This window comes from Zingiber officinale, chromosome 3A (assembly GCF_018446385.1).
Source record: "Zingiber officinale cultivar Zhangliang chromosome 3A, Zo_v1.1, whole genome shotgun sequence".
NCBI classification, from domain to species: domain Eukaryota; kingdom Viridiplantae; phylum Streptophyta; class Magnoliopsida; order Zingiberales; family Zingiberaceae; genus Zingiber; species Zingiber officinale.
In genome coordinates, this window is record NC_055990.1 from 42689423 (window position 1) to 42712122 (window position 22700).

The following is a 22700-nucleotide window of genomic DNA, read 5'->3' on the forward strand; positions in this document are numbered from 1 at the left end:
GTGTTCGTCCTGAACACACAACTCAAATTCATCAATAATAACTCATTCCACTAGAAAGTTATTACCTCACTACCGTACCAATCCCAAATTACATTATGGGCTCCTTCTTATCATGAGTGTGTTAGTCTCCCTGTGTTTAAGATTACGAATGCCCACTAATTAAGTAAGTTACTGACAACTCACTTAATTAATATCTAGCTCCAAGAGTAGTACCACTCAACTTTATTGTCATGTCAGACTAGGTCCACCTGCAGGGTTTAACATGGCAATCCTTATGAGCTCCTCTTGGGGACATTCTCAACTTAGATGACTAGGACACAGATTCCTTCTATAATCAACAACACACACTATAAGCAATATAATTTTCCAACTTATCGGGCATATTGATTTATCGAGCTAAACCTCACCCTTTGATAAGTCAAAGAAATAAATATTAAATATATGTGCTTGTTATTATATTAGGATTAAGAGCACACACTTCCATAATAACTAAGGTCTAGTTCTTTTACTAAGTCAGTTCAAAAAGAACTTACCTAAATGGTCATACTCAATACACTTAAAGTGTATTAGTGTAATTTATTAGTTAAGATAAACTAATACTTAATTACACTACGACTATTCTGATGGTTTGTTCCTTTCCATCTTAGTCATGAGCAACTGTTTATAATTTATAGAGAACCGACAACATGATCTTCTGAGTGTGACACCACACTCCATGTTGTCTACTATATAAATTAATTGAACAATTACATTTAACAAATAAATGCTCATATTGACCAATGTGATTCTTTTATTTCAAAAATAAATATTTACAAAAGCTAGACTTTTAGTATACACTCCAACAGCTTTAACTTTCGGTGAATGCATGTTGATTGATAATGAGGAAAAGATAGAACATGATACATCAGGTTCCACCACAATGAAGCTGAACTTCTAGAACTCTTCCCAAGCTAATTTAACCTTTCTCTCTTTTGCTAGTTCTCACGTCTACTTTCCCATTACCTTTCCTCTTAGGAAATAGTTAACTTACAACCATCGGTAGTTTAGATAATTCTACGTGAATAATAGTTAGTGCTTATAATCAGTCCTCGTGGGATCGATAATCTTTTATTACTAACGACGTATCCGTGCACTTGCGGAAGCGTAACAAGTTTTTGGCACCGTTGCCGGGGACTGCGTCTATAACATTAGTTAAAATCATATTGGATTAGACTAGACTTTGTTTTTCTTTATTTCACTTTACTTTTTGCATTTTTCTTAGCATAAAAAAATATTAAAAATATATTTTAACTCTTTATTTTGAACTTGGATTATTTAATATCTTGTTCTTGCATGCGAAGATCTAATCTTTCAGGAGAACTTCTGTCGTTCGATCCAGAAATTGATAGAACTTTCCTGAGGAGAATAAACTTGCAGAAACTCTAAGCAGAACAAGAAACTTCTGAAATGGCTGACAAACTTTTGAAGGATTACGTAGCATCTTATGCACGAGGGCTTCGGTCTAGCATCACTCGACCACTGATTGAAGCCATCAATTTTGAAATCAAGCCTGCAGTAATCCACATGGTCCAGTAAAATCAATTTGGAGGTGGACCGCACGATGATCCAAATCATCACTTGGAGCTTTTCTATGAGATCTACAGTACTATGAAAGTAAATGGGGTCCTTCCAGAAACAGTAAGGTTGCTCATTTTTGGATTTTCCCTGAAAGACAAAGCCAAGCAGTGGCTTAATTCTCTACTGGCAAACAGCATAACATCTTGGGATTAGTGTGAGCAGAAATTTTTGGACAAATTTTACCCGCCGAGTAAAAAATTGCACACGAGGAATTTAATTGCAAGATTCAAACAGATAAACTCAGAATCACTATTCGAAGCATGAGACAGATTCAAGAGTATGCTAAGACAGTGCCCCCATCATGGTCTCGAGAAGTGGTTGGTGGTACACACGTTCTGCAATGGAATCAACTATCACACGAAGGTGTCCCTCGATTCTGTAGCAGGAGGGGCGTTAATGAACAAGAGCCTTGATGAAGCTGAAGAGATCATAGAAAATGTGGAATAGAACCACCATCAGTGGGCAGCTGAACCATCTAGAGGTTCTTTCTCTTGGAATCCAATAAAGGCATCAGGAAAATTCGATGTAGATGCAGTTACGCTCATATCTGCAAAGTTGGATGCTCTGACCAAGAAGCTTGAGACCATGGGGAACAACACAACCAATGCAATAGTGTATGTTTACGAAATTTGCAGAAGTTCGGATCATGCTCAAGATACTTGCCCCCTAGGACCAATACAAGCACAAATAAACCAACTTGAGCAATGCGATACAATAGTCAGTTTTAACCAAAAGCAAAACAATCCCTACTCCAACACATACAACCCTGGGTGGAGGAACCACCCAAATTTTTCTTACCAGGGCAATCAGGATCAAGGACCAGCAAAACAAAGTTACCAACCTGGACAACAAGGCTACCCACCTGGACAATAGATTTATCAACAACATCAACCTTCACAACTGTCCAGAATCGAAAAGATGCTTGAAGAAGCTCTCTTGGAGTAAAAAGAGATGAAGAATGAAATTAAGCAATTGAATCAAAGATTGGAGAATTCTAAAAAGGATCAAAAGATGCAGGACAGTCAAATCGCCCAAATAGCCCAGTCCTTTTCAAGAGCACCGGGAGCATTTCTGGAAAAGCCCGATATAAACCCGGTGGAACATTACAACCGCATTGAGCTGAGGAGTAGACGAACTTTAGAAGACTCCCAAATGACTGCTCAGAAAGGAATTGACTAAGAAGAAGAGCCCTCTCCTCTTATACCTAATTTGGTCTAGAACAAGGATAGGGAGGAGATCACTAAGAAGGTCGAAGGGACTCTTCCACTTCCCCCACAACGTCAGACAATTCCTTTCCCCCAGAAACTAATTACATCCCAAAAGGATGAAGAGTTCCACCCATTCCTTAAGAAGATTAAAGAAATCTGCATTGAAGTACCTCTGATAGACGCACTGCATCAAATGCTGAAGTTTGCCAAATTTTTAAAAGGTATTCTATCTAACAAAAGACAGAAGGGCGACTTTGAGACTGTGGCATTGACAGAGAAGTGCAACGCTCTACTCATGGCAGATATTCCCCCAAAGCTCCAGGATCCAGGAAGCTTTTCTATACCGTGTAAAATTGGCCCTGAGCTCATACAAAAGGCTTTCTACAACTTGGGAGTGAGTGTTAGCCTATTTCCACACTCATTATGTAAGAAGCTAGGACTCCAGAACATCAAACTTACTACTATAGCACTACAATTGGCTGACCATTCATGTGGATACCTAATGGGTATAGTGGAAGATGTGCTAGTAGAGGTAGGCGGATGCATCATTCCCACAGATTTTATTATCCTGGAGATGGAGGAGGATCCCAAGATCCCAATCATCCTTAGAAGACCATTCCTCGTCACCGCTGGAGCCCTCATCGATGTGAAAAATCACAAGTTATCCTTGGAGATCAACAAATAAAGGTTGAAATTCAATTTATCTGATTCTCCTAACTGCGTCTCCTCTTCTCAGGAAAATTCTAGCAAGACGAATATACACAAAGCTGAGGAACACAGTTTCCAAGGGAGGTCGCTTACAACAAGAAAAGAGAAGTACATCTGTCCTGCACACGCGAAACTAAAGGAGCAGACTGGAGCATTAATCCTAGGAGAGCCATGCTTCCATGGGTTTAGTCCACACTAACTAATATGGGGTCGAGCTAAAGACCTAAAACAAGCGCTTCTTGGGAGGCAACCCAAGGGTTTTCATTTTAATTTGTTATTAATTTGTCATTCTATATTTTTTTATTATCGGATATTTGTTTTCAAGATGTGCATAACCTCCACGAGCTGGCTGTGATCGTTTCATGGGCGTGGAGGCGTCAGAGGACTATGCGCGTAAGAGAGTCGGCCGTGTGACCCCACACGGTTGTGTGACCCCACACGATCGTGTGAAGCTAATAGAGGAAGAAATGCCATTGGCCGTGTGACCCCACACGACCGTGGGGCTTGTGCAGAGAAAGAATAATACACGACCGTGCCGACTAGCACGGTCGTGCGAAGTCACCAGAGGGGAAGAGGGCACGGGCCGTGTAGATCTGACACGACCATGCGATCTTGACCGAGAGGAGAAAAGAAGGGGTCGTGTCAACCTTCACGGTCGTGTGGCGACCCAAGCTACCAGGCCGTGTCTTTAAGACACGGTCATGCCTTACCTGTGTGCGCCACCAACTTCCCCAAAAAGCCCTAATTCCTATCTCCTTCTCTCCCAAAAGCTTTTTCCTCCCCACTACAATTCCTACACCTAAAACTCATCTCTACTAAGATCTACATCTAGATCTAGGATCTCTTCAAGTCCCAAATCCGGAAAGAGAGGAACAATTTCCCTATTCTTCTTCTTTCTCCTCCTCCATCCTCAAGATCCATGTCCACCCACAAGAAGTTCCTCAAGTTCACCTTGCACATCATGTCTCAAATCTTGAAGAGACTCCGACGAGGAAGCGGTAGATCTGGCAAAGGAGATGTACCGGGAGGAGACAAAGGCAAAGAAAAGGCTTCTTCTTCCAAAGGCAAAGGCAAAAGAAGTGGCAGGTGATGAAGGTAACGAAAACAAATTTAATATTATTTTTAGAAATCATGAACATAAAGCTAGATATGATATTCTTGCCGCTAGAAAAATTGTGTGCACTAGATATATGGATCCCACTACCATGGATATGTTAGGAATTAGGGATGACGTGGATTGGATGATTAGCTCATTAGATTGGAATGACATTATGTACACACGTTTACCGACTTACCCCCACCACCATATTAATTTCATCGGGACGATGAAAAGTCTAAGTCTGGGGGCGGGGGGGGGGGGGGTATTGTGTTTGCACAACCTAAGTCGAGTCGAGTCCTTTTCTTTTCTTTCTGCAAATTTATTTAATTTGCTTTATCTACTTGCATTTCATTTTTATTTCTTTCATTTTCATATTTCTACCTGCATCTCATTTGCACTTTCTTTTCCCACTTATAGTTTTGAGGCATATTTGAGAACATCAAACCCTCTACTTCCTCTGCTGACTTGTCCAATAGTAAAATGACTAACATGTGTATTTTCTTAGTTCATGTGTTGTAGAAATATTGTTAGTATGTTTGGTATACCTCTTTTCTCTATCTTTAGTAGCATGAAATAAGCTAAGCATTGTACGGAGTTTTAGTTATGATTTATCCAATTTGCTTAGTACTTTTGTTTCTATGGGGATTCCTTAGTTACATTTTGGTTACTGGATTGTTGGGTCTTTCGGGTCGCGAAAACTGCTTTTTCGCGTCGCGAAAACCTCGAAACCCCCGCCACCGGATCCGTGCGAAGAATAAAATTTTGAAAAACCTACGAGTATGAATTTAAAAACTCTAGATCTACATTAGAGTATGAGTTTTACCCTTGATGTGCGCCTTTCGCAAATCCCGCACGTCCAAGGTGCCGAATCCCAAGATTGTCAAAGTAGACAACCCTCTAGAAGTATCCACACGAACAAATCGATGGAGGGAGAACCTTAGAGTGTGCTAGCACTCCAAGAAGGTCTCGCCAATGGAGAGGAGAGGGAGAGAAGAATTGTTGCAAGAAAGAAGATGAGAGTTACCAAAATGCTTGAATGAATTCACCTCATCAAAACCCCCATAAGTGGCCGACCACCACAAAGCTTGTAACCCCCTTCTCATTTAATGTGGAGGCCACATAAAATAGGAGATTTGTAACCTCCATGAGGTGGCACACACATGTGCTAGCATTGATGATGTGGCACATCATTATTGGCCACTTAATGCCAACTCACAAATGATGTGGCATAAAGTCAAGTCAAACTTGACTTTTCCTCTTCCTCTCAAGTCAAGTCAAACTTGACATTATAACTCCCATGGTTGATCTAATCCAACCATTTGATTCAAGCCAATTTAATATAACGAATCTAATTCATTTAATTAAATTGATTCAATGAGTCATAATCTAAATTAGACTCATTGAACACATGAATCAACTTGAGTTCAACTCAATTAGCCCAATTAGGTTTACTCTTAATCCAATTTGATTCATCAAATGAATCTAATCCTCTTGGTTCATCATATGAACCTAATCTCCATCTAATTGTCCTTTGTGTGTGACCCTATAGGTTCTTATAACGTTGGCAATGCTCTTAAACCCATTTAGAAGCATAAGTAATGAGCGGTATCTAGCAACACATCATTACTACCCAAGTTATAAGAATGTTGAGATCTAACATCACCTTGTGACTACTAATCGTGACTCCTCACAAAATATGACATTTTCCTTCTATCCTAGACATCTAGATTGATCAATGTGAGGCATAGACTGTGCCATCCTCTAATCAATCTAAATCTTGAACTCCAAGTAGACTCACTAAATCAAATGAGCTCAATATCTCATATTGACTCATTTGGGCATGGCCATGCACTTCGTGGTCTCACTCTATTAAGAATATCGGTGTCACTCCCATCATATAGGAGTGATAGATCTCATCTACATCACTCACATCCCTCCACATAATTTGTTATATACCCAGTAATCGCCTTTATAGTCCACCCAGTTACGGGTGACGTTTGATGAAACCAAAGTACATAACTCTTTATGTAAGGATCCATGGTGACTTCAGGTCTAAGGACTAGTAGTCATACTAATAGCCACATGAGAAAGTATATGACACTCATATAATGATCCATGATACTTTCTCATGGCGGGTCATTCAGTATACATTCTCCAATGCATACCCATGTGTCAACTTGATATCTCTATATCCATGACTTGTGAGATCAAGTCATCGAGTTGACCTATATGCTAGTCTCGTCGCATTAACAATATCCCTGAATGTTAATACTCGACTAGGAATGATTAAGAGTAGTGTTCCTTATATCATCTTACTATCGATTCAACCAATCGATTGATATAGGTAAGAATCTTCTACTCAAGGACGCTATTATACTTAGTTTATTTGGCACCAATACAAGTAAGTATAATAACCAAAAACAAATGCCTTTATTTATATAAGAATATGATACAACAAGTCCATAATACAATCATCAAATGATTGGCTCTAGGGCTCTAACTAACAATCTCCCACTAGCACTAGTGCCAATCAGTGTAGGCTCTAAGCCCCAATGACCTAGTGTGACCATCATGCTTCCTCTGTGCCAAAGCCTTGGTCAAGGGATCTGCGATATTAGCCTCTGTAGGTACTCTGCAAATCTTCACATCTCCTCTCTCGATAATCTCTCGAATGAGATGGAAGCACCGTAGTATGTGTTTGGTCCGCTGGTGTGAGCGAGGTTCTTTATCCTGTGCTATAGCTCCATTGTTGTCACAATAGAGCTCAATAGGGTCAACGATACTAGGAACCACCCCAAGTTCAGTGATGAACTTGCGGATCCAAACTGTCTCCTTTGCTACTTTTAATGCATCAATGTACTCGACCTCTGTCGTAGAATCAGCGACTGTGTCCTGCTTCGAACTCTTCCAGCTCACAACGCCACCATTAATGCAAAACACGAACCCTGACTGTGATCGATAATCATCCTGATCGGTCTGGAAGCTGACATCACTGTAACCCTTTACGGCTAGCTCATCATTGCCTCCATATATCAAGAAATATTCTTTAGTCCTTCTCAAGTACTTAAGAATATTTTTGACCGCTATCCAGTGACTTTCACCTGGATCTGACTGGTATCTGCTCGTCATGCTCAAAGCATACGAGACATCAAGATGAGTACATAGCATGGTGTACATGATAGATCCTATGGCTGAGGTATAAGGGATCTGATCCATGCGGTCTCTCTCCTCTCTAGAAGAGGGACCTTGAGTATTCGAAAGACTCACGCCATGTGACATCGGCAGAAATCCCTTCTTGGAGTTCTGCATGACAAACTGAAGGAGTACCTTGTCAATGTATGTACTCTGACTTAAGCCAAGCAATCTCTTAGATCTATCTCTATAGATTTGTATGCCTAGAATGCGAGATGCTTCACCTAAGTCCTTCATTGAGAAACAACTCCCTAGCTAGGTCTTGACAGACTGAAGTAAAGGGATGTCTTTCCCATTGAGTAGTATGTCATCCACATACAATATGAGGAAGATAACTATGCCCCCTACAATCTTCTTGTAGACACAAGGTTCATCTTCATTCTTGATGAAACCAAACTGTTTGATTGCGTCATTGAATCGAAGATTCCAGCTCCGAGAAGCTTACTTTAGTTCATAAATGAACCTATGCAGCTTGCATACTCTGCTAATATGCTGTGGATCTACAAAACCCCTCAGGTTGTGTCATGTACACATCCTCGAGCAGGTTTTCATTTAGAAACGCGGTTTTGACATCCATCTATCATATCTCATAGTCATGGTATGCTGCAATAGCAAGCATGATCCGAATGGACTTAAACATCGCTACTGGAGAAAAAGTTTCATCATAGTTAATACCATGAATTTGCTTGAAACCTTTAGCTACCAAGCGACCCTTATAGATAAGTCCATCCATATCAGTCTTTCTCTTAAAGACCCACTTACACCCAATGGGTTTTACCCCTTCAGGTGGATCACCAAAGTCCATACTTGGTTGGTGTACATGGATTCCATTTCGGATCTCATGGCCTCTAGCCATTTCTCGGAATCTGGTCTCATCATAGCTTCCTGATAGGTGGTAGGCTCATCCTCTATGAGCACAATGTCATCATAGTCAGACAAGAGAAATGAGTATCTCTCAGGCTAACGACGTACCCTATCAGACCTGCAAAGAGGTATGTCTACTTGAACTGGTTGTTGTTCCTCAACTCTTTGTGGAACAACATCATCCACAACACTTTATGGTTCCAGTTCAACTTCCATCGAGGCTTCAATGCTATGGTCCGCATCTTGAACTTCTTCAAGATCGAACGTACTCCCACTAGTCTTTCTAGAAACAAAGTCCCTTTCTAGAAAGACCCCAGTCTTTGCCACAACTACCTTGTGATGACTGGAAATGTAGAAGTAATATCCCTTAGTTTCCTTGGGATATCCAATAAAGTAGCACTTGTCGGATTTGGGTCCTAATTTGTCTGAGACTTGACGTCTAACGTAAGCCTCACAACCCCAAATCCTCATAAAAGACACCTGGGCATCTCCCAGTCCATATCCTATATGGTGTCTTTATCACGGCCTTGGATGGGACTCGGTTAAGTATAAAAGCTGTCATATCTAGAGCATAGCCCCAAAGGAATGTCGGAAGATCTGTGTGACTCATCATAGACCGTACCATATCTAATAAGGTATGATTTCTCCTTTCGGATTTACCATTCCACTGTGGTGTTCCAGGAGGAGTGAGTTGGGATAGAATCCCACACTCAGCTAGATAGTCACGAAACTCACGGCTAAGGTATTCTCTACCTCGATCTGATCGAAGTATCTTAATACTCTTGCCAAGCTGGTTCTGTACTTCATTATTGAATTCTTTGAAATTTTCAAAGGATTCAGACATATGCGTCATCAAGTACACATAACCATATCTACTGAAGTCATCAGTAAATGTGATGAAGTACCTATAACCGCCTCTAGTAGCGACATTGAAAGGGCTACATACATCACTATGTATAAGTCCTAACAAATCAGTCGCTCTTTCGCTGTGCCCACTAAAGGGAGTCTTGGTCATCTTGCCTAGTAGGCATGACTCACACGTCTCATAAGATTCAAAATCAAATGAGTCTAGCAAACCATCCTTATGGAGCTGGGATAAGCGCTTGTCATTTATATGACTTAAGCGACAGTGCTAGAGATAGGGTTAGTTCAGGTCATTTAACTTGAATCTCTTGGTATTTATGTTATAGATAGGGCTTTCAAGGTCTAGAATGTAGAGTCCATTAATCAAAGGTGCACTACAATACAACATATCTTTTAAATAAATAGAACAACATTTGTCCTTTATAATAAAAGAGAAACCTTTCTTGTCCAAACAAGAAACTGAAATTATGTTCTTAGTTAAAGCAGATACATAACAACATTCATCTAATTCTAATACAAGCCCAGAGGATAGAGATAGATGATAAGTTCCTACAACAACAGTAGCACCCCGTACTCCATTGCCTACGCGTAGGTCCACCTCGCCCTTCGCCAATGCCCTACTATTTCTCAACGCCTGCACATTAGTACAAATGTGAGAAGCACATCTGGTATCTGTTGGTTGCTACTCGGAAAACCTAGAGGTTCCACTGTACAAAAATTTTGTACAAGTGTCTGAACCTTTTCCTAGCTACCATGTGTTCTTTTAAATTAAATTTTGGATCGCCTACGGAACTTAACACGTTTGATCCAAAACTTAATCTATTTGTTCTTTTAGGTTTTGACTTGGATCTCCTGCGGAACTTAACACGTTCGACCCAAATCACCTTAAGTTATTAATTCCATTAAATATTAATTTTCATAATTGGTTCCCAGTACTGACGTGGCGAGGCACATGACCTTCTTGGATATGGGAGCAACCACCACCGACTAGACAAAACCTTTTATAGAAATCTAATATTTAATTTCCTAAAATAACTTTAGGTTAACCGAAAAGAACAATCAAATCACAAGGAAAAATAAAACAAAAGAACACAACTTCGAAAAACATATTCGAAACACTAGAATCGTAAGCCTCTTGTATTTGGTATTATTTCCATAAATAACTAGCATGATGCGGAAAGAAAAATTACTAGTTATACCTTTTAGAAAAACCTCTTGATCTTCTACCGTATTCCTCTTCTAACCTCAGACGTTGTGTGGGCAACGATCTTCCGAGATGAGAACCACCAAGCACCTTCTTCTTCCTTGCAAATTTCGGCCATCAAAACTTCTTCTAGGATGAAGAGTTTGGCCACCACCACTATGCTCCAAGGGATGCTAGAAAAGAGACTTCTTTTCTCTCCTTCTTCTCCTTCTTAGATCCGGCCACCAAAGCTATCTCCACCATGAGAAAGTTTCAGCCACACAAAGGAGAGGAGAGAAAACAAAGGGCCGGCCACACCCAAGGAAGAAAAGAGGAAGAAAAATAGAATAGAGTCGTTAGCCTTGAAACCTCCTCTACCCCCTCTTTTATAATCCTTGATCTTGGCAAATAAGGAAATTTTAATAAAAACTTCCTTAATTCTTTTGCCATTGAAAAGGAAAATTTATTTAATTAAAAATAAAACTCTTTCTCAATTTTATTTGGCCAGCCACAACAATAAACTTCCAAGCAAATAAAATTTTAAACACCAATTAAAACTTCCTTATTTGCTTCCGGAAATTTATAGAATTTCTCCAATAATTTTTATCCCTTCATGATTGGTTTATAAAAAGAAAATTTAAGAAATTAAAATATTTCTTTTAACATGTGGATAAAAAGAAAGTTATCTCTAAAAATTAAAATCTCTTTTAATCTACAAATAAGGAAAGATATCAAATCTTTTCTTAATCTTTTGTAGAAACTTATAAAAGAGAATATTTAATTTTAAACTCTCTTTTAAATCATGAACATGGTTAAAAAGGAAAGTTTTCTTAAAATTTAAAATTCTCCTTTAAACAACAAATAAGGAAAGATTTCAAATTTTAAACTCTCTTTTAAACATGTAGATGATTTACAAATAAGGAAAGTTTTAACCAAAAATTAAAACCATCCTTTTAAATTACAAATAAGGAAAGACATTAATCTCTTCTCTTAATCTTTTGTAGAAAGTTATAAAAGGAAATTCTTAATTTTTAAACTCTCTTTTAAAATCATGATATCCACATAAGAAATAATTTTAATAAAAATCCTTTTTAATATTCTAGTGGCCGGCCACCTAAGCTTGGGACCCAAGCTTTGGCCGGCCACCTACATGACTCATCCACTTGGTCTTGGCCGGCTCTAGCTTGGGTTCCAAGCTAGCTTGGCCGGCCCCATTGGATGGGTAAGAAGGTGGGCATGCGGTGGGTATAAATATCTATATACTAGAGGCTACGATAGGGACCGAGAGGAGGAATTGGTTTTGGTCTCCCGATGAAATTAAGCATCCCGTGTTCGCCCCGAACACACAACTTAATTTCATCAATAATAATTCATTTCACTAAAGAACTATTATTGAACTACCGCACCAATCCCAAATTACATTTTGGGCTCCTTCTTATTATGAGTGTGTTAGTCTCCCTGTATTTAAGATAACAAATGTCCACTAATTAAGTAAGTTACTGACAACTCACTTAATTAATATCTAGCTCCAAGAGTAGTACCACTCAACTTCATCGTCATGTCGGACTAAGTCCACCTGCAGGGTTTAACATGACAATCCTTATGAGCTCCTCTTGGGGACATTCTCAACCAAGAATACTAGGACACAGTTTCCTTCTATAATCAACAACACACACTATAAGTGATATCATTTCCCAACTTATCGGGCTTATTGATTCATCGAACTAAATCTCACCCATTGATAAATTAAAGAAATAAATATCAAATATATGTGCTTGTTATTATATTAGGATTAAGAGCACACACTTCCATAATAATTGAGGTCTTTGTTCCTTTATAAAGTCAGTATAAAAGAAACGACCTCTAATGGTCTTACTCAATACACTCTTAGTGTACTATTGTAATTATATAGTTAAGATAAACTAACACCTAATTACACTACGACCTTCCAATGGTTTGTTCCTGTAACGACCCGCCTTCTACTACTAGGCTGTAAGGCCGGTCGCTACAATAATGCTAAACTATACTGTGCGGAAAGCTGGGCTAATTAAAATTTTGGTAACTATTATCTTTAAAAAAAACTGATCTGAATGTTCTAGGTGTACCTAGGAGTTGTACACATGCTAGGGGAGGGAAACTGGACATCCCAACTGAGCTAGGGACTAGAAACTAAACTTCCCAACTACCTACCGAACCTGCCGATCGATCCACAGATCGATCGGAGCTGCGGTCGTTCTGTTCCCAACTGGATGGTCGGCAAACCGATCCAGGTGTGGCTGGATCGGTCGGCAGACCGATCCAGGTATGTCTGGATCGGTCGGCAGACCGATCCAGGTGTGGCTGGATCGGTCGGCTGACCGATCCAGGAGGATACAGTAGCCTACTGTATTTGTCTGGATCGGTCGGCTGACCGATCCAGTGACACTGCCCAGGCCCTGATCGGTCTGGAGACCGATCAGAGTTCTGATTTCAGCCCTGAACTCTGATTTCAGCACTTGTTCGTGCTAAAATCTCACATATGAGTTACACACTACATGAGGAACATTCTAATGACATAAAAACTAGTATTCCAACATAATTACTAACAACTTAAACCAATCTTCCATGAGTTAAACATTCTAGCATTTCAAAAGTGCATAAAACACGAAAACTAAAACTAATGAACTGTAAAATGCTATAGTAGGTGCAAATCCCTAGAGGACCTTTTATTCCAGTTCCTGCCACACACATCTTGATCTGCATTGACCTCCAGCCTCCGCTACTGGTACACTTTTCCTTTACCTTTATCTGCAGTATAAGAAAAGTAGTATCTATAAGCTAAAAAGCTTAGTAAGAAACCATCTACTCACAAAAACAATGCATACGATGCAACTCATGATTTGAAAACATGCTATTTGAAACATATGAACACTGAATATACTAAGCATGACATGACATACATCATACAACATGGCAATCATAACTGAACATAGAATTATCATGCATATTCACAGGGAAAAACTAAGCTGGGCATGATACTGAAACTGAAGCTGAAACTAAGCTAAAACTGATCTTAAACTATAATCACCTAATTAGATTATGAATTTGAAAGCTATTATCATAATAAGTGAAAATACTAATCATGCTGCTGTTTGGGCCCGGCAACTGTACTTTCTATGCGCGCATCCCTAACTAGACCCGGGGTTGCAAGTCCCGAATTTAGTAGAGCTACTAGGTTATCTGAACCTAGAACTAGGTTATCTAAACGTAGGGACCGACTATGGGAGCCCAGCCCAATGGATATCTAATCCAGTACAGTGCCACTGAAAATAAAATACTGAATATAGCTACTAATTGCTTATTTTGCTGTTTCTAGGTTATCTGAACCTAGAGCTAGGTTATCTAAACCTAGAGCTAGGTTATCTAAACCTAGAGGCGACTGTGGGAGCCCACCCATTGGATATCTGATCCATATAAGCTGTAATAAACTGAGAATACTGAATAGATACTTCTAATGTATCTAACTGAGCTATTAAAGATGCATATGGTGCATTTTTACTAAACTAGCTATTTTATCGAACACTTAGTGTGCCCTAACTCTCCTCTCTATTAGGGAGACCGCCTCTAGGCACCCGACAACATCAACCTCCTATCTGAAGAGGGAAGACATGCCCGGCCCATCTAGAGGTGCTCAACTAAATCCCTAATCTGCGAAGAGAGTTAAAAACACCCTAGATATCGATAAAAATCTGCATACATCCTAACTAAAGCATAAAAACTCAAATGGAAGCTATTATACTGCAGGTGAGGGGTTTCTTACCTCCTATTCGTAATTTCTTACGATTCTATTCGCTAAAACTTCGGTGGAGATGATCTTCTCGACGATCCGCTCACGTCTTCGCGTTCCTCTCGCGGAGAAGAACCTTTTTCGTGTTGGAGTCGTCGCCGGAAGATGACCCGATGGTCCTTGGGCTTGGGCGCCGAGAGAGGAGGAGGAGGAGGTGTGGGCGGCGGTGAAGTTTTGGAAGAGGAATAGGTCACGGTGAAAATAAAACCAAATAACTCTTCACCCTATTAATCTTCCTATTTATATTAAGTGATTAATTCGGCCAAACCAATTATAAATATAATTGATTCCCTTTCCTTTCAGCACGGCCCTGCTGGGTTCAACCGGTTACTAACATTATCCCTAAACCATGGGTCTCGGGTTCGATTCCCGCCTAAGCTATTTTGCGGTTCTAATTATTTTTGCTACTTCCGCTACTCGGAAAATTCCGGAAAAATATCTAAAAATTCTAGAAAAATCATAGAATAATTCTAAAATAAATTCGGGAATTTTTCGGGCTTTACAGTTCCTTTCCATCATGGTCGTGAGCTACTGTTTATAATTTATAAGGTACTGATAATATGATCTTCTGTATGTGACACCACACACCATGTTATCTACAATATAAATTAATTGAACAACTACATTTATCACAAATGTAGATATTTGACCAATGTGATTCTTATTTCTAGATAAATGTTTTATACCAAAAGCTAGGCTTTTAGTATACATTCTAACAATCTCCCACTTATACTAAAAGACTAAGCTGCCATATCTGCTGCCATACATCTGATTCCCATGCCTTTCAAAAAGCTCTTGCCTTAAGGACCTTAGGTTATCATCTGATGCAATCTAGGCGGCAACAACTTCTCCTCGTTATACAATTTCTCGTATTGGGTAGTACTTGCGCTCTATTGTGTTTACTTGCCTTTATAGACTTATGGTTTCTTCGAGTTTGCTACTGCACCAATATTATTACAATAAATTGTAATAATCTTTGGACAAACCAGAAATCATATCTAAGTCTATCTTGAGGTTATTAAGTCATTCAGCTTTTATGGCTACCTCAGAGGCTTGCCATATACTAAGCTTCTATGGTGGAGTCCAGAAAAACACCTATGCTTATCACTCTTCCATAGTTATGACTTTACCTCCTAAAGTAAACACAAAACCCCGAGGTTGACTTATTATTGTCCCTATCCGATTGGAAGTCAAAATCCGTGCAACCCACAAGGATTAAATTAACTGCCTTATAAGCTAGCATATAATCTCTAGTGCCTCTAAGGTACTACAATATATGCTTTACTACAGTCCACTGTCCTTGTCCAGGGTTACTTTGATATCTGCTAACTATGCCCTTGGCAAAACAGATTTCTGATCTCATGCATAGCATACATTAGGTTTCCAACAGCCGTAGTATAAAGAACTGCCTTTATTTCCTTTATCTCCTTTGATGTCTACAGAGACATATCTTTAGATAAAAGGTAAGAAACCTTTCTTGGAGTTTTGTATGCTTAAAACGAGCAAGGATTTTTCCGATGTATCAAGCTTGGGATAATTAAAATATATTTTTTCTTGCGATCCCTTATTACTTTGATCTAAAAAATATATACATTCTCCCAAGTCCTTTATATCGAATTATTTGGACAACCATACCCTTACTTCTGACAACATTTTGATATTGTTTCCAACTACCAAAAATGTTATCTACGTATAGTACAAGAAATACCACCACGTTTCCATCACATCTTTTGTATACACAAGACTTATCCGTTTACTCAATAAATCCATAGGTCTGGATTACTTTGATAAACTGGATGTTCCAAGACCTTGAAGCTTTGTATCAGTCCATAGACTGATTGAGCTTGCACACAAGATGCTCTTAGCCCTTTGCAATGAACCCTTCTGGTTGCTTTATATGGATGCTTTCTTCAAGACTTCCATTAAGGAATGTTGTCTTGACATCCACTTACCAAATAGATTAAAGAATCCGGATAGACTTAAGCATGACTACCAGTGAAAAAGTTTCCTTTTTCATCTAGCCTTGCTTTGAAAGTTTCTACCTTCCTATCTATCCCTCTTTTCCTATTATAGACCTTTTTATACCCAAATGCTTTTACACCATTTGGTGGTTCTACAAGCTTCCAGATTTTATTAGAATACATATATTCTAATTCTTTTATTCATTACTCTTTGCCAAGATATTGCATCTTTATCTTGGAGTGTTTCGTCATATTTCTGGAGATCAGGTTCATGTCCTCCAGGGATCGAGTCCAAAAACTCTTCCAAAACATGAATCTTTTTAGGTTGCCTAACAACCCTCCCACTACGACAAGACACTTTCTGCAATTGTGTATCATTTGTGATACGTGTTGCAGTTTCCTTGTGGTATCTCATCTTGTACAGTTGGTACTAGATTAGACATGCCTTTTATTATTTCCTTAAGAACAAATTTTCTTATGGGCACATGGTTTATTACATAGTCCTTTTCTAAAAATCGGTCATTGATGCTAACAATGACCTTCTGATTTTTAAGACTATAAACCTACTTTCATTTCACTAGGATAACCCACAAACAAGTGAATTCCTGTCCAACTTATCATTGTCTCTCTTCTGCATATGTGCTGGACTACCCGAATCCGAATATGCTTCGAAATAGGCTTACGCCTATTCAGCAATTCTATATGAGTAGAGAGTTCTGACTTTGGAAGGTACTATATTCACTCCCGTTTCCAGAGTATATCCTTAAAATGATTTTGGTAATATTCTTAATAACTCATCAATCTACTTATTTCCATAAGAGTCCTATACCTTCCTTTTTCTACACTATTCTGTTGGGGTATACCAAGTGCAGTTAGTTGGGATTGAATCCCTACTTCTGATAAATGACTCCTAAATTCTCCCAAGAGGTACTTGCCACTACGATCTTACCGTAGTGTCTTGATACTTTTACTTTGTCGTTTCTCCACATCAGCCTCGTACTCTTTGAACTAATCAAAGCACTTAGACTTGCGGCACATCAAGTAAATATATCCGTATCTCAAATAGTTGTCTATAAAATAGATGAAATATTTGAAACAACCTCTTGCCTGGATGCTCATAGGATCACACAAATCAGAATGAATCAATTCCAATATATCTTTGGCTCCATACCCCTTAGACTTAAAAGCTTCTTGGTTATTTTTCCTTCCATGTAAGACTCGTAGGTTGGAAAGATTTCCACTACTAATGAACCCAAAAGTTCATCAGCTACCAATGAATCCTACTCAAGTTAATATAACCTAGCCTTAGATGCCAAAGATATTAATGGTTCATTTCCGAAGGTTGCTTTCTCTTAAAATTAAAAGATGTGTTACTAATTTCCATTTGTTGTATCATGAGAGTTATTGGATTTATAAATTTCCAACCAACGTACCAGAATAGATAACTTCCCTCTTTTTCTTAATAACAACTTTGTTATTAAAAGAGGCAGAATATCAAGTTCTTTGAATAGTTTAGAAACTGAAAACTAGTTCTTTCTAAACTTGGTGCGTAAAGACAATTACTCAAAAATCCATATTTTATTCTTATCAAAAGATAAACATCTCCCACTGCAACAGCTACCATTTTTACAGTAGTGCCCATGTGGACGGTGTTTTAATTTCATTTAGTTGCCGGGTTTCCTGGAACCCTGCAATGAATTGCGGACATGATTGATGGCATCTGTATCTACACTCCAGGTTCTGGTAGATAACACCACTAAACATGTTTCAACTAATGAATTAAATACACCTATATTGTTCTTAGTTCTAAGAAGACAGTCTACCTTAATGTCCAAGTCCTATTTCCAATCATTACAATTGGGACTACTAAGTCTTTTCTATAGTATGACTATTAGGGATTGACAAACATTTTAAATCCTAAGAATCACAAAAATATTTGGTCAAGATCAACTCCTTAAAATTTCCATGAATTTTGTGTATACAAAATCGAAGAGGAGATTTTATTCATTAATTTTATTATCTCGTCAACTTTACTTTATGACGAATAAAATTAATAGTTGATCTGTCTTTGATCAAATATTTGCTCAAAAACTTTTGAATTTAAAAAAATATTGATTCCCCAAACAATATTATTTAAATTCACCAACACCTCAAACACCGTGAATTTTGCATGCCACGTTAGTGTGGACGTATACAAATTCAACATTTGTAAAAGGAGGGTTTTAACCCATTAATTTTATTATCTTGTCAACCTAACTTTTTGACAAATAAAATTAATAGTTGGTATCATTTGGTGACACAAATAATAGCAGTGACTCCGATGGGGAGGATACTGTTAGATGTGTCTAAGTGTATACCATTACTTGACACTAAGTCCATTAATAAGATTATGCCCCTTCCGTTGGGGAAGATCACACACTTTTAATTAACTTCCTATAGTCATCCAAAAATGGAAGTCTGTTCTAGTGATCCACAAACAAGCTCATCCGTTATGGAGGAAGGCACTCAGAGCCAACGCGCAAGCTTGTTTGCATCACTTACAAACCAGTAATGAAGACCATGGGATTTACTTAAAAATCCCTCTCCCACTTAGTTATTTATAAATGAGGAATTTTAACTATGCTAGCCTACTAAATATGTAAACTAACATGCACACACAGCACAATATAAAAGCAATAAATAGAAAATCTAATTTTCAACTATTATGGCTTTTATCTCTAATTGTCCTCCGTGTGTTGTCATCCCAAGCTGCTGCCATATTTGGCCACTGCCACCGGGTCTAGCTGTCGCATCCATCTTGCTCCTAGTTCCGCTGCTCCTCTGGTCCTTAGAAGGTTCCACGCTTTGCAAGATTCGATCCGCGATATAAATAGAATTTTACATTTTGATCCTATATTCCTCGAAGGAATGTACATGTAAACTAGATCGAACATAAAATAAAATTTACATCCATCGATCCTATATTCCATAAAAGAAATGTACATGTAACTAGATCAAAAAATAAAATCCTAATAAAACTAAATACAGCTCCTGCTGTATTTTATAATACAATCATGCACACACAATAAAATGCCCTTGACATGTCCAAGGGTCCAATCACACACATAATAACTATAAGCCATAATAGTTGGATCCTGCATCCATAAAGTTAGCACATCCTACTATTATCCTGCCTAAATTATGTATGACATGTGCATAATTAAACTAATACCAAATACACAGAGGCAAAACCCTAGCTCTGATACCAATTGTTGGTTGCTACTCGGAAAACCTAGAGGTTCCACTGTACAAAAATTTTGTACAAAGGTCTGAACCTTTTCCTAGCAACCATGTGTTCTTTTAAATTAAATTTTGGATCGCCTGCGGAACTTAACACGTTTGATCCAAAACTTAATCTATTTGTTCTTTTAGGTTTTGACTTAGATCTCCTGCGAAACTTAACACGTTCGACCCAAATCACCTTAAGTTATTAATTCCATTAAATATTAATTTCTATAATTGGTTCCCAGTACTGACGTGGCGAGGCACATGACCTTCTTGGATATGGGGGCAACCACCACCGACTAGACAAAACCTTTTATAGAAATCTAATATTTAATTTCCTAAAATAACTTTAGGTTAACCGAAAAGAACAATCAAATCACAAGGAAAAATAAAACAAAAGAACACAACTTCGAAAAACATATTCGAAACACTAGAATCGTAAGCCTCTTGTATTTGGTATTATTTCCATAAGTAACTAGCATGATGCGGAAAGAAAAATTACTAGTTATACCTTTTAGAAAAACCTCTTGATCTTCTACCGTATTCCTCTTCTAACCTCGGACGTTGTGTGGGCAACGATCTTCCGAGATGAGAACCACCAAGCACCTTCTTCTTCCTTGCAAATTTCGGCCATCAAAACTTCTTCTAGGATGAAGAGGTTCAGCCACCACCACCATGCTCCAAGGGATGCTAGAAAAGAGACTTATTTTCTCTCCTTCTTCTCATTCTTAGATCCGGCCACCAAAGCTATCTCCACCATGAGAAAGTTTCGGCCACACAAAGGAGAGGAGAGAAAACAAAGGGCCGGCCACACCCAAGGAAGAAAAGAGGGAGAAAAATAGAATAGAGTCGTTAGCCTTGAAGCCTCCTCTACCCCCTCTTTTATAATCCTTGATCTTGGCAAATAAGGAAATTTTAATAAAACTTCCTTAATTCTTTTGCCATTGAAAAGGAAAATTTATTTAATTAAAAATAAAACTCTTTCTCAATTTTATTTGGCCGGCCACAACAATAAACTTCCAAGCAAATAAAATTTTAAACACCAATTAAAACTTCCTTATTTGCTTCCGGAAATTTATAGAATTTCTCCAATAATTTTTATCCCTTCATGATTGGTTTATAAAAAGAAAATTTAATAAATTAAAATATTTCTTTTAACATGTGGATAAAAAGAAAGCTATCTCTAAAAATTAAAATCTCTTTTAATCTACAAATAAGGAAAGATATCAAATCTTTTCTTAATCTTTTGTAGAAACTTATAAAAGAGAATATTTAATTTTAAACTCTATTTTAAATCATGAACATGGTTAAAAAGGAAAGTTTTCTTAAAATTTAAAATCCTCCTTTAAACAACAAATAAGGAAAGATTTCAAATTTTAAACTCTCTTTTAAACATGTAGATGATTTACAAATAAGGAAAGTTTTAACCAAAAATTAAAACCATCCTTTTAAATTACAAATAAGCAAAGAGCTTAATCTCTTCTCTTAATCTTTTGTAGAAAGTTATAAAAGGAAATTTTTAATTTTTAAACTCTCTTTTAAAATCATGATATCCACATAAGAAATAATTTTAATAAAAATCCTTTTTAATATTCTAGTGGCCGGCCACCTAAGCTTGGGACCCAAGCTTTGGCCGGCCACCTACATGACTCATCCACTTGGTCTTGGCCGGCCCTAGCTTGGGTTCCAAGCTAGCTTGGCCGGCCCCATTGGATGGGTAAGAAGGTGGGTATGCGGTGGGTATAAATCTCTATATACTAGAGGCTACGATAGGGACCGAGAGGAGGAATTGGTTTTGGTCTCCCGATGAAATTAAGCATCCCGTGTTCGCCCTGAACACACAACTTTATTTCATCAATAATAATTCATTCCACTAAAGAACTATTATTGAACTACCGCACCAATCCCAAATTACATTTTGGGCTCCTTCTTATTATGAGTGTGTTAGTCTCCCTGTATTTAAGATAACAAATGTCCACTAATTAAGTAAGTTACTGACAACTCACTTAATTAATATCTAGCTCCAAGAGTAGTACCACTCAACTTCATCGTCATGTCGGACTAAGTCCACCTGCAGGGTTTAACATGACAATCCTTATGAGCTCCTCTTGGGAACATTCTCAACCTAGATTACTAGGACACAATTTCCTTCTATAATCAACAACACACACTATAAGTGATATCATTTCCCAACTTATCGGGCTTATTGATTCATCGAACTAAATCTCACCCATTGATAAATTAAAGAAATAAATATCAAATATATGTGCTTGTTATTATATTAGGATTAAGAGCACACACTTCCATAATAACTGAGGTCTTTGTTCCTTTATAAAGTCAGTATAAAAGAAACGACCTCTAATGGTCCTACTCAATACACTCTTAGTGTACTAGTGTAATTATATAGTTAAGATAAACTAACACCTAATTACACTACGACCTTCCAATGGTTTATTCCTTTCCATCATGGTCGTGAGCTACTGTTTATAATTTATAAGGTACTGATAATATGATCTTCTGTGTGTGACACCACACACCATGTTATCTACAATATAAATTAATTGAACAACTACATTTATCACAAATGTAGATATTTGACCAATGTGATTCTTATTTCTAGATAAATGTTTTATACCAAAAGCTAGGCTTTTAGTATACATTCTAACAGTATCTAATACCCATGATGAAGAAATAGATAGATTGACTTCTATAACATATATACCTGAAGTGGAAGTCTCACTTCGCTTCTTCTTAAGATCTTCCAGGTACACCTTGCAGTTCCTCTTCCAGTGTCTGGTCTGATCACAGTGGAAGCAGGTAGCATCCTTGGCGACCCCTCCTTTAGGCTTCAGTGCCTTGCCTTTGCCCTTGGCTTGGGACTTTCCTTTGCCTTTGGGCTTGCCCTTGCCCTTGT

General features: G+C 38.1%; 1 non-coding gene across 1 annotated transcript; it reads right to left on the reverse strand.

The window, feature by feature from the left end:
- Positions 1-1819: 1819 nt before the first annotated feature.
- Positions 1820-1925, reverse strand: LOC122054401. Its single transcript, XR_006132717.1, has one exon. It is a non-coding gene; the product is annotated as a small nucleolar RNA R71 (small nucleolar RNA).
- Positions 1926-22700: the final 20775 nt, after the last annotated feature.